We start from the raw sequence: 11,497 nt of genomic DNA, 5'->3' as shown, positions 1-11,497 counted from the left end.
AAGTCCGATGCGGGACAGGCAGACACGATTGCAGCGGTTGCAAGGGAAAATTGGTTGGTTGGGGTTGGGTGTTGGGTTTTTCCTCCTTTGCCTTTTGTCAGTGAGGTGGGCTCTGCGGTCTTCTTCAAAGGAGTTTGCAGCCCGCCAAACTGTGAGGCGCCAAGATGCACGGTTTGAGGCGTTATCAGCCCACTGGCGGTGGTCAATGTGGCAGGCACCAAGAGATTTCTTTAGGCAGTCCTTGTACCTCTTCTTTGGTGCACCTCTGTCACGGTGGCCAGTGGAGAGCTCGCCATATAACACGATCTTGGGAAGGCGATGGTCCTCCATTCTGGAGACGTGACCCATCCAGCGCAGCTGGATCTTCAGCAGCGTGGACTCGATGCTGTCGACCTCTGCCATCTCGAGTACTTCGACGTTAGGGGTGTAAGCGCTCCAATGGATGTTGAGGATGGAGCGGAGACAACGCTGGTGGAAGCGTTCTAGGAGCCGTAGGTGATGCCGGTAGAGGACCCATGATTCGGAGCCGAACAGGAGTGTGGGTATGACAACAGCTCTGTATACGCTTATCTTTGTGAGGTTTTTCAGTTGGTTGTTTTTCCAGACTCTTTTGTGTAGTCTTCCAAAGGCGCTATTTGCCTTGGCGAGTCTGTTGTCTATCTCATTGTCGATCCTTGCATCTGATGAAATGGTGCAGCCGAGATAGGTAAACTGGTTGACCGTTTTGAGTTTTGTGTGCCCGATGGAGATGTGGGGGGGCTGGTAGTCATGGTGGGGAGCTGGCTGATGGAGGACCTCAGTTTTCTTCAGGCTGACTTCCAGGCCAAACATTTTGGCAGTTTCCGCAAAGCAGGACGTCAAGCGCTGAAGAGCTGGCTCTGAATGGGCAACTAAAGCGGCATCATCTGCAAAGAGTAGTTCACGGACAAGTTTCTCTTGTGTCTTGGTGTGAGCTTGCAGGCGCCTCAGATTGAAGAGACTGCCATCCGTGCGGTACCGGATGTAAACAGCGTCTTCATTGTTGGGGTCTTTCATGGCTTGGTTCAGCATCATGCTGAAGAAGATTGAAAAGAGGGTTGGTGCGAGAACACAGCCTTGCTTCACGCCATTGTTAATGGAGAAGGGTTCAGAGAGCTCATTGCTGTATCTGACTCATTGCTGTATCGCTGCAAGCTCAACCTTCACTTCAAGCCAAAGCCCAGGAACAATAAAGCCCCCAGAAAGAGGTTCAATGTTGGAAACCTGCAGTCAGACGAAGCGAGAGGAAACTTCCAGGCAAACCTCAAAGCAAAGCTCGACGTTGCAACCCGCCTCACGGACCCGTCCCCTGAAACCCTCTGGGATCAGTTGAAGACTACCATACTGCAATCCACTGAAGAGGTACTGGGCTTCTCCTCCAGGAAAAACAAGGACTGGTTTGACGAAAACAGCCAGGAAATCCAGGAGCTGCTGGCAAAGAAGCGAGCTGCCCACCAGGCTCACCTTACAAAGCCGTCCTGTCCAGAGAAGAAACAAGCCTTCCGTCGCGCATGCAGCCATCTTCAGCGCAAACTCCGGGAGATCCAAAATGAGTGGTGGACTAGCCTCGCCAAACGAACACAGCTCAGCGCGGACATTGGCGACTTCAGGGGTTTCTACGAGGCTCTAAAGGCTGTGTACGGCCCCTCACCCCAAGTCCAAAGCCCGCTGCGCAGCTCAGACGGCAAAGTCCTCCTCAGCGACAAGATCTCCATCCTCAACCGATGGTCAGAACACTTCCAATCTCTTTTCAGTGCCAACCGCTCAGTCCAAGATTCCGCCCTGCTCCAGCTCCCTCAACAGCCCCTAAGGCTAGAGCTGGATGAGGTTCCCACCCTGGATGAGACATATAAGGCAATCGAACAACTGAAAAGTGGCAAAGCAGCAGGTATGGATGGAATCCCCCCAGAAGTCTGGAAGGCTGGCGGCAAAACTCTGCATGCCAAACTGCATGAGTTTTTCAAGCTTTGTTGGGACCAAGGTAAACTGCCTCAGGATCTTCGTGATGCCACCATCATCACCCTGTACAAAAACAAAGGCGAGAAATCAGACTGCTCAAACTACAGGGGAATCACGTTGCTCTCCATTGCAGGCAAAATCTTCGCTAGGATTCTACTAAATAGAATAATACCTAGTGTCGCCGAGAATATTCTCCCAGAATCACAGTGCGGCTTTCGCGCAAACAGAGGAACCACTGACATGGTCTTTGCCCTCAGACAGCTCCAAGAAAAGTGCAGAGAACAAAACAAAGGACTCTACATCACCTTTGTTGACCTCACCAAAGCCTTCGACACTGTGAGCAGGAAAGGGCTTTGGCAAATACTAGAGCGCATCGGATGTCCCCCAAAGTTCCTCAACATGATTATCCAACTGCACGAAAACCAACAAGGTCGGGTCAGATACAGCAATGAGCTCTCTGAACCCTTCTCCATTAACAATGGCGTGAAGCAAGGCTGTGTTCTCGCTTTAACTCTAATAGCACATTTAACCCTAAGATGTTGCACTTTAGTCAGTCAAACAAGAGTAGAACTTACATGGTCAATGGAAGGGCTCTGGAAAGTGCTGTTCTTCTTTGGCTTGGCTTCGCGGACGAAGATTTATGGAGGGGGTAAATGTCCATGTCAGCTGCAGGCTCGTTTGTGGCTGACAAGTCCGATGCGGGACAGGCAGACACGGTTGCAGGGGAAAATTGGTTGGTTGGGGTTGGGTGTTGGGTTTTTCCTCCTTTGCCTTTTGTCAGTGAGGTGGGCTCTGCGGTCTTCTTCAAAGGAGGTTGCTGCCCGCCAAACTGTGATGTAACAGAGACCAAAAGCTACTGGTCCATATTTCAATTAAAGTTGCAAATCACGTGGACAAGGTTTAAAGAAAGCATTTGTCACACTTGCCTTCATTGTGTGGGGTATTGACTACAATAGTTGGGAACTCGTGATTCAGCTTTACAAGCCATTGGTATACCATAATTAGAGTTCTGGGTCCCATTCTGCTTTTCTAGCGAAAGGAAGGATATCAATAAATTGAAAAAGGTGCAGAGGAGATTCAGAATTAAAATTTATTATCAGATCATGTCAAGAAATCTTTTTGTTTTGTGGCAGCTTTACAGGTGCAAATATTGCTGTAAATTACATTTTAAAATAGTAAATTAATTAGTGCAAAAGAAGAGAAAGTGAGATAGTGTCTGAAGTTCATTGTCCATTCAGAAATCTGATGGCAGAGAAGAAGCTAAATTTGTACCATTGTGTGTTTGTCTTTAGGCTCTTGTACCCCCTTCTTGGTAGCAGTGAGAAGAGGGCATGGCCTCGGTGGTGATGGTCCTTGAGGATAGAGGCTGTTTTCTTAAGACGCTGCCTCTTGTCGATGTCCTTGATGGAGTGAAGACGGTAGTCTTTTCCTGTCCTGTGCATTGACACCTCTATACCAGACAATGATGCAACCAGTCAGAATACTCTCCATGGTACAACTGTGGAAATTTGCAAGAGTCTTTGGAGACATACCAAATCTCAACTGCTCATCTGCATATTGCTGGATCTTGAGGGCTCAATTAAAGGAAAAGGTTACATGAGAGTTCTTTATCCCTTGGCCTGGAGGAGGATGAGAGATGATAGTATAGTTCTTAAAATCATGAGGACTGCATCAAGTATTCCAAATGTAATCTCATCAACACCTCAGACAGCTGTACCCTGATGTCTCAACTTTTGTACCCTAAAACACCAGTATTTGATACCTATGGGGATTGGTAGATGCCGGATAAATGAATTTGCCAGTTGCTTGAGATTGTGTGTTGCGCAGATTGGCACACTGACCACTAGGGGATGGCAAATTTAAACTTTTGCATTTCTTAACCTATTTATTTTCCACAATTTTTTTTTTGCTTGAATTTCGAATAACAGGTATTAAAACTCCGCCCCATGAAGTGAGCATGACATTTACCTTTTTCACCATCATGTCTGCCTGAGAATCCACTTTCACAGAACTATGCACCAGTCCCCTGAGGTTTCTTTGTTCTGTAACACTCTCAAGGATCTTACCATTTTCTGTGTAGAACATCTTGTGGATGTTGTTCTACACATCTGTGCCTCTTGTGAATCTCTGTAACAGGACCATTCAGAATGGAGAAGAAGCATTCAGGATGGATTGACCATGCATTAGGAGTACACCGAAATCCTGTTAAAACAGCAGACGGAATGGACCACCTCATAAACCAAACACCACTTGCTCCATCTGTGGAGAAAGTATGCTTCAGAACGTGCATGCTTGATTGAGCTGAAGACAGAGCTAAATTTTGTTAAATTATGTTACAACTGTGAAGTTGGAAATATATCTTAGTTCATTAACTGCTGCTAAGTTCACCTAATGTACCATAAATTACTTGACCATTGAAGTGCTAGTTGATGAAGTGGACAAAGCCGATGTGGTCAAACAATAATCATGGCTTTTATTAGCAGAAACTCATGGTACAATAATGAAAGACAATAGATGCATACACAGTTATACCCAAGGGGCGTGTCCTTAACAGTAGAGATAATGCACAACCAATGTTAGTACAGCAAGGCTCGCCAGAGGGGAGACAGGCAGCTTGGCAGAGATTCACCACAGTCTCCCCCCGGCAGAAAAAGGGTTAAAATCAAAAGGACAGCTGCTAGGAAAGACTGAAGCAAGCGATACATGGATACCATGTTTGGCCTTGAGATACTTTAACAGCCAAAATATGCCAGTATCTAGCAAGCAATCAAAATATAATGAGATGTTTTATGAATATGTCAGCCTATCAGGTAGTTTTAGAATTATGGTGCTTCTCAAAATAGGTGGCTTCTTTGCAACCTTGGGAACTGGTGCAGGTCCTGGGTCTGTAGTGTGGGAAGGACTGGCTTCTGGACCCGCTCCAGAATCGCCAGCGTGAGGCAGTGGAGCCTCAGCATGACCATCTGAAAGCTTACTAGGGGTCACAGGCTGGGGAGCGGGGGGGTGAGTCCAACCTCTCAGGCTCACTCTGAGTAGGGGTGCGAGGAAGGAGCGAACCAGGCGAGACCAGATCTCTTAGAGGTACAGTGTCAGTACTCCCTTCTGGGAATTTAACATGAGTGTAGTTGGGGTTAGTATGCAGTAGTTGAACTGGTTGGACTAGGGGATCTGTGTTATGCACCCGAGCGTGGCTCTTCAGCAGCACGGTTCCAGGCTTAGATAAACAGGCTGGCCAGTCCATCACAGTTCCTGATTTCCTAGGAAAGGCAAACATACGTTCATGAGATATTTGATTTGTTGCAGTACATAATAAAGACCGAATAGAATGCAGTGCCTCAGGCAGCACCTCCTGCCACCGGATAACAGGGTAACCATGTGTTTTTAAAGCAAGATTAACAGTCTTCCAGACTGTAGCATTAGCCCTTTCGACCTGCCCATTACCCTGTGGTTGTAGCTCGTGGTACGGCTGGTGGCAATCCCCTTTTGTAGCAGGGCCTGGGGCAGCTCAGTGCTCATGAATGTTGAGCCTCTGTCTGTATGAATGTAATGGGGAAAACCAAAATCACTGAAAATTCTGTCAAGTGCCTTAATGACAGGCGCTGACAAGACATCAGTGCAGGGTATCATGAAGGGAAATCTTGAATATTCGTCGTTTACAGTAAGGAAATATACATTTTTGTTGTTGGAAGGTAATGGCCCTTTAAAATCTAAGCTAATCCTCTCAAAAAGTCAGGTTGCCTTGATGAGAGTGGCCTCTGGAGCTTTGAAGTATTGCGGTTTGCATTCTGCGCAAACAGGACAGGTTTTAGTCAGTTTCCTGACTTCTTCCAGAGAGTAAGGAAGGTTGTTATCCCTTATGTAGTGGAAGAATCTCGTGACTCTTGGGTGGCACAGTCTGCTATGGATCTCTTTTAGCCCCTCCAGCTGAGCACCAGCAGCAGATCATGACAATGCGTCAGAGGGATCATTTAACCTGCCTGGTCTGTACTGGATCTCATAATTATAAGTTGAGAGATCTATTTGCCAGCGTGCCATCTTATCGTTCATGATTTTATTTTTGTGTTTAATACTGAACATGTAGGCTACAGATTTCTGATCAGTGACGAGTAAATTTTCTGCTGGCTAGAAAGTGTCTCCAGTCGCGATCAGCTTCAATAATAGCCTGGGCTTCTTTTTCAATGGCAGGATGTTTAAGTTCATGTCCATGTAACGTGCGGGAGAAGAATACCACAGGTCTGACCTTTTGATTAAGGGTTCCTGCCAAGGCACAATCTGAGGCATCAGTTTCCACTTGGCATGCGACATCCTCGTCAATGGACGAGAGTGCAGCTTTGGCAATATCAGCTTTAATTCACTCGAAAGCCTTCAAGGCAATTGGAGAGACTCTGGCATAATAAAGAGCCACACATCAGCCAGGCAATGTCCCTGCAAATTTAAAGTAACTTTACACTTGCCCCATACAGTTTTTGTAAGTTCACTACAAGCCATCGATATCTTTCGGTTCGCTGGATATCTCTGCAAATTTAAGGCTCTGGCAACTCTCTCGTGGATGTAGCTCTCAGCACTCCCTGAGTCTATTAGACAATCAAGAGTCTCACCATTCACCTCCCCCTTCATAGTCGACCGTTCCAGTTCATAACATCCCCCAAGCTTTAGAGTCAATTGAGCTATCACAGGGGATCTTACCTTGCCGTCACTTGAAGTTGATTCAGCCTGCTCGTCTGAAGATTTCCCCTTTTCACAGTTGTCTTCCATTCCTGCAGCTCCAGGACGCATTTTCTTGGTGCTTCTCCTCTTCTTCTTATCAATGGGAGCACTTCAAATTTATTTCCTGAATTTATCAGCCACAATGAGAAATTGAAAACAGATCAGTGATTGGTTAGCTCAAGAATTTTACAGCTCCTCATCAAGAGTAAGAAGCAATACAACTCTGGGTAGTTTAAACAGAACGTTGTATTCATTTTATAATTGCCCTCATCCTCAGAATCAGGTTTTATTGTCATGAACGTGTCATGAAATTTGTTGTTTTGCAGCAGCAGTATTGCATAGAACAAGATGCAAAATGACTATAAATACAAATTTTTTTTAAAAAACTAATGCAAAAAAAAAGAAAAAATTAAGTTGTGTCCATTGGTTCATTGTCCATTCATAAATCGGAATTCATAAACCAGACAGAACCAGCAGAAAAGGACAAGTTCTACACTGATCTGCGCAACCTCATTCAACGCACCCCTACAGCCGACAAGGTTGTTATCCTTGGCGACTTCAACGCTCGCGTCGGCAAAGACTCAGAAACCTGGCCAGAATTCCTGGGCAAGCATGGTGTCGGCAAGTGGAATGACAACGGGCGCCTCCTGTTGGAGCTCTGCGCAGAACAGCAGCTTGTCATTACAAACACCCTTTTTCAGCAGAGGGACAGCCTGAAGACTACCTAGATGCATCCCCAATCCAAACACTGGCACCTCCTGGACTACGTCCTGGTGCGAGAAAGAGACAAACGAAATGTGCTTCACACCAGGGTCATGCCCAGCGCGGAATGCCACACTGACCACCGGCTGGTTCGCTGCAAGCTCAACCTTCACTTCAAGCCAAAGTCCAGGAACAGTAAAGCCCCCAGAAAGAGGTTCAATGTTGGAAACTTGCAGACAGACGAAGTGAGAGGAAACTTCCAGGCAAACCTCAAAGCAGAGCTCGAGGATGCAATCCGCCTCACGAACTCGTCCCCTGAAACCCTCTGGGATCAGTTGAAGGCTACCATACTGCAATCCACTGAAGAGGTACTGGGCTTCTCCTCCAGGAAAAACAAGGACTGGTTTGACGAAAACAACCAGGAAATCCAGGAGCTGCTGGCAAAGAAGTGAGCTGCCCACCAGGCTCACCTTGCAAAGCCGTCCTGGCCAGAGAAGAAACGAGCCTTCCGTCGCGCATGCAGCCATCTTCAGCGCAAACTCCGGGAGATCCAAAATGAGTGGTGGACGATCCTCGCCAAATGAACCCAGCTCAGCGCGGACATTGGCGACTTCAGGGGTTTTTACGAGGCTCTAAAGGCTGTGTACGGCCCCTCACCCCAAGTCCAAAGCCCCTGCGCAGCTCAGACGGCAAAGTCCTCCTCAGCGACAAGATCTCCATCCTCAACCGATGGTCAGAACACTTCCAATCTCTTTTCAGTGCCAACCGCTCAGTCCAAGAATCCGCCCTGCTCCAGCTCCCTCAACAGCCCTTTAGGCTAGAGCTGGATGAGGTCCTCACCCGGGAAGAAACATATAACGCAATTGAACAACTGAAAAGTGGCAAAGCAACAGGTATAGATGGAATTCTCCCCCCCCCTCCCCCCCAGAGGTCTAGAAGGCTGGCGGCAAAACTCTGCATGCCAAACTGCATGAGTTTTTTCAAGCTCTGCTGGGTCCAAGGAAAGCTGCCTCAGGACCTTCGTGATGCCATCATCATCACCCTGTACAAAAACAAAGGCGAGAAATCAGACTGCTCAAACTACAGGGGAATCACGCTGCTCTCCATTGCAAGCAAAATCTTCGCTAGGATTCTCCTAAATAGAATAATACCTAGTGTTGCCAAAAATGTTCTCCCAGAATCACAGGGCGGCTTTCGCGCAAACAGAGGAACTACTGACATGGTCTTTGCTCTCAGACAGCTCCAAGAAAAGTGCAGAGAACAAAACAAAGGACTCTACATCACCTTTGTTGACCTCACCAAAGCCTTCAATACCGTGAGTAGGAAAGGGCTTTGGCAAATACTAGAGCGCCTCGGATGTCCCCCAAAGTTCCTCAACATGGTTATCCAACTGCATGAAAACCAACAAGGTCGGGTCAGATACAGCAATGAGCTTTCTGAACCCTTCTCCATTAACAATGGCGTGAAGCAAGGCAGCGTTCTCGCACCAACCTTCTTTTCAATCTTCTTCAGCATGATGCTGAAACAAGCCATGAAAGACCTCAACAATGAAGACACTGTTTACATCCGGTACCGCACGGATGGCAGTCTCTTCAATCTGAGGCGCCTGCAAGCTCACACCACACAAGAGCAACTTGTCCGTGAACTACTCTTTGCAGACGATGCCGCTTTAGTTGCCCATTCAGAGCCAGCTCTTCAGCGCTTGACGTCCTGTTTTGCGGAAACTGCCAAAATGTTTGGCCTGGAAGTCAGGTCCTCCATCAGCCAGCTCCCCACCATGACTACCAGCCCCCCCCACATCTCCATCGGGCACACAAAACTCAAAACGGTCAACCAGTTTACCTATCTCGGCTGCACCATTTCATCGGATGCAAGGATCGACAACGAGATAGACATCAGACTCGCCAAGGCAAAGAGCGCCTTTGGAAGACTACACAAAAGAGTATGGAAAAACAATCAACTGAAAAACCTCACAAAGATTAGCGTATAGAAAGCCGTTGTCATACCCACACTCCTGTTCGGCTCCGAATCGTGGGTCCTCTACCGGCATCACCTACGGCTCCTAGAACGCTTCCACCAGCGTTGTCTCTGCTCCATCCTCAACATTCATTGGACCGACTTCATCTCCAACATCGAAGTACTCGAGATGGCAGAGACTGACAGCATCGAATCCACGCTGCTGAAAATCCAGCTGCGCTGGGTGGGTCACGTCTCCAGAATGGAGGACCATCGCCTTCCCAAGATCGTGTTATATGGCGAGCTCTCCACTGGCCACCAAGACAGAGGTGCACCAAAGAAGAGGTACAAGGACTGCCTAAAGAAATCTCTTAGTGCCTGCCACATTGACCACCGCCAGTGGGCTGATATCGCCTCAAACTGTGCATCTTGGAGCCTCACAGTTCGGCGGGCAGCAACCTTCGTTGAAGAAGACCGCAGAGCCCACCTCACTGTCAAAAGACAAAGGAGGAAAAACCCAACCCCAACCAACGAATTTTCCCTTGAACCGCTGCAACCGTGTCTGCCTGTCCCGCATCGGATTTGTCAGCCACAAACGAGCCTGCAGCTGACGTGGACTTTTACACCCTCCATAAATCTTCGTCTGCGAAGCCAAGCCAATGAAATCTGATGGCAGAGAAGAAGCTGTTTTTGTAATGTTGAGTGTGTGTCTTCAGGCTCCTGTACCTCTTTCTTGGTGGTAGCAATGAGAAAAGGGCATGGCCTCGGTGGTGAGGGTCCCTGATGATAGAAGCAGTTTTCTTAAGGTACTGCCTCTTAAAGATGTCCTTAATGGAGTGAAGACTAATGCCCATAATGGCGCTGGCCGAGTTTGCAACCACAGTGGTAATAAACAATGGTTGCCTATTTTTGATCTGTACATTGGCACCTCTATACCGGACTGTGATGCAACCAGTCAGAATGCTTTCCACAGTACATCTGTTGAAATTTGCAAGTCTTTGGCGAAATACCAAATCTCCTCAAACTCCTTACAAAATATAGCTGCTGGCTAATATTGCATCAACATGATGGCCCCAAGATAGGTCTTCAGAGATGCTAACACCCAGGGATTTGAAGTTTCTTGCCCTCTCCACTGCCGACCCCTTAATGAGGAGTCGTTTGTGTTCCCGTGACTTTTGGTCTTTTTGGCAAAAAAGATGAAAGAGAATCTGAAATATATGCAGTTTGGAGACGTCGCTATCCTCTTGGATGGAGTACATCAGGTGGTTTTTAAATGCATTGGTTTAGTCTAATATTGGAAATTATAAATTGGGTTATATATCCTTAAATTTTTATTTAGTGCAAATCTGTATAATTTGGATGTAGGTAATGTAGATTATCCCGGATAAAATCAAGGTTTCAGTGAACACCAAGACTAGAATTATAATTCCTATAATTTGAATGAACAATTCAAATAAACATTTAATTAAAGCACATTGAGATGTTGTTGAAGTTTGTTGGTTTATAATGACAGATTTCAGAAGCATTAGAAGTAGAATTCTGACATTTGGTTTGAAAATATTGAGAGAAGGGATTTCACCTGTTCTCTGTAACAATGCAAAGAATATCACTGTGAAATTGCTGAAAATAAGCTTTTCTTTATCTTCAAGATTAATAAGATTTGTTTCAAGTTTCAGCACAGGAAATATTAAAATTACAACATTAATAGTTACTCATATACATGAATTATCAATTATTTCATGAAAAGCACAAATGAATTATTTTGTAGCAAGAAGTTTGATTAGTATTTGGATAAGAATAGCAAGATCAAACATCTGTATCTTTTGCAACACATTTCATTTTCACCCAACTTAGAACAAGGATGGCACACTTGCCTCTTAAAGGAACCCATCAGAAGATCTGAAAAACCAGGTGCATCATGCTAATTTCTGGAAATCATTTGGAAGAAGAAGGCTTAGCTGCTTCTGTCGTAGTGGTTTAGAGAAACTCAAAGCTCGGTCAAAAGGGACTGCCCATGTTCTCAATCAAGGGACTTACTTCCAAAAACGATCCAGACGTGAAAAGATATTATGGAACTAGTGTATAAAAACATCAATTGAAGTCACAGAGAGTCATATAGTTCAGAAACTGCCCTCCCCTGTCCAGTGTGATCATG

At 46.2% G+C, this 11,497-nt stretch overlaps 1 long non-coding RNA gene across 3 annotated transcripts in view; it reads right to left on the bottom strand.

Annotated features, from left to right (window-relative positions):
• Positions 1–4,432: 4,432 nt before the first annotated feature.
• LOC138744212 (uncharacterized) overlaps positions 4,433–11,497 on the bottom strand; it is a 50,709-nt gene continuing 43,644 nt past the window's right edge. For all 3 annotated transcript variants that reach the window (XR_011345365.1, XR_011345367.1, XR_011345366.1), the window contains 2 exons: positions 6,664–6,808; positions 4,433–5,234 (listed from right to left, as the gene is read on the bottom strand). This is a non-coding gene — a long non-coding RNA (uncharacterized lncRNA). The remainder of the gene's footprint in view (positions 5,235–6,663; positions 6,809–11,497) is intronic.

The sequence above is a fragment of the Narcine bancroftii genome, chromosome 10, assembly GCF_036971445.1.
Source record: "Narcine bancroftii isolate sNarBan1 chromosome 10, sNarBan1.hap1, whole genome shotgun sequence".
NCBI lineage: Eukaryota > Metazoa > Chordata > Chondrichthyes > Torpediniformes > Narcinidae > Narcine > Narcine bancroftii.
The sequence above is the reverse complement of the archived record's forward strand: the minus strand, read 5'-3'. Positions and strand labels throughout refer to the sequence as shown.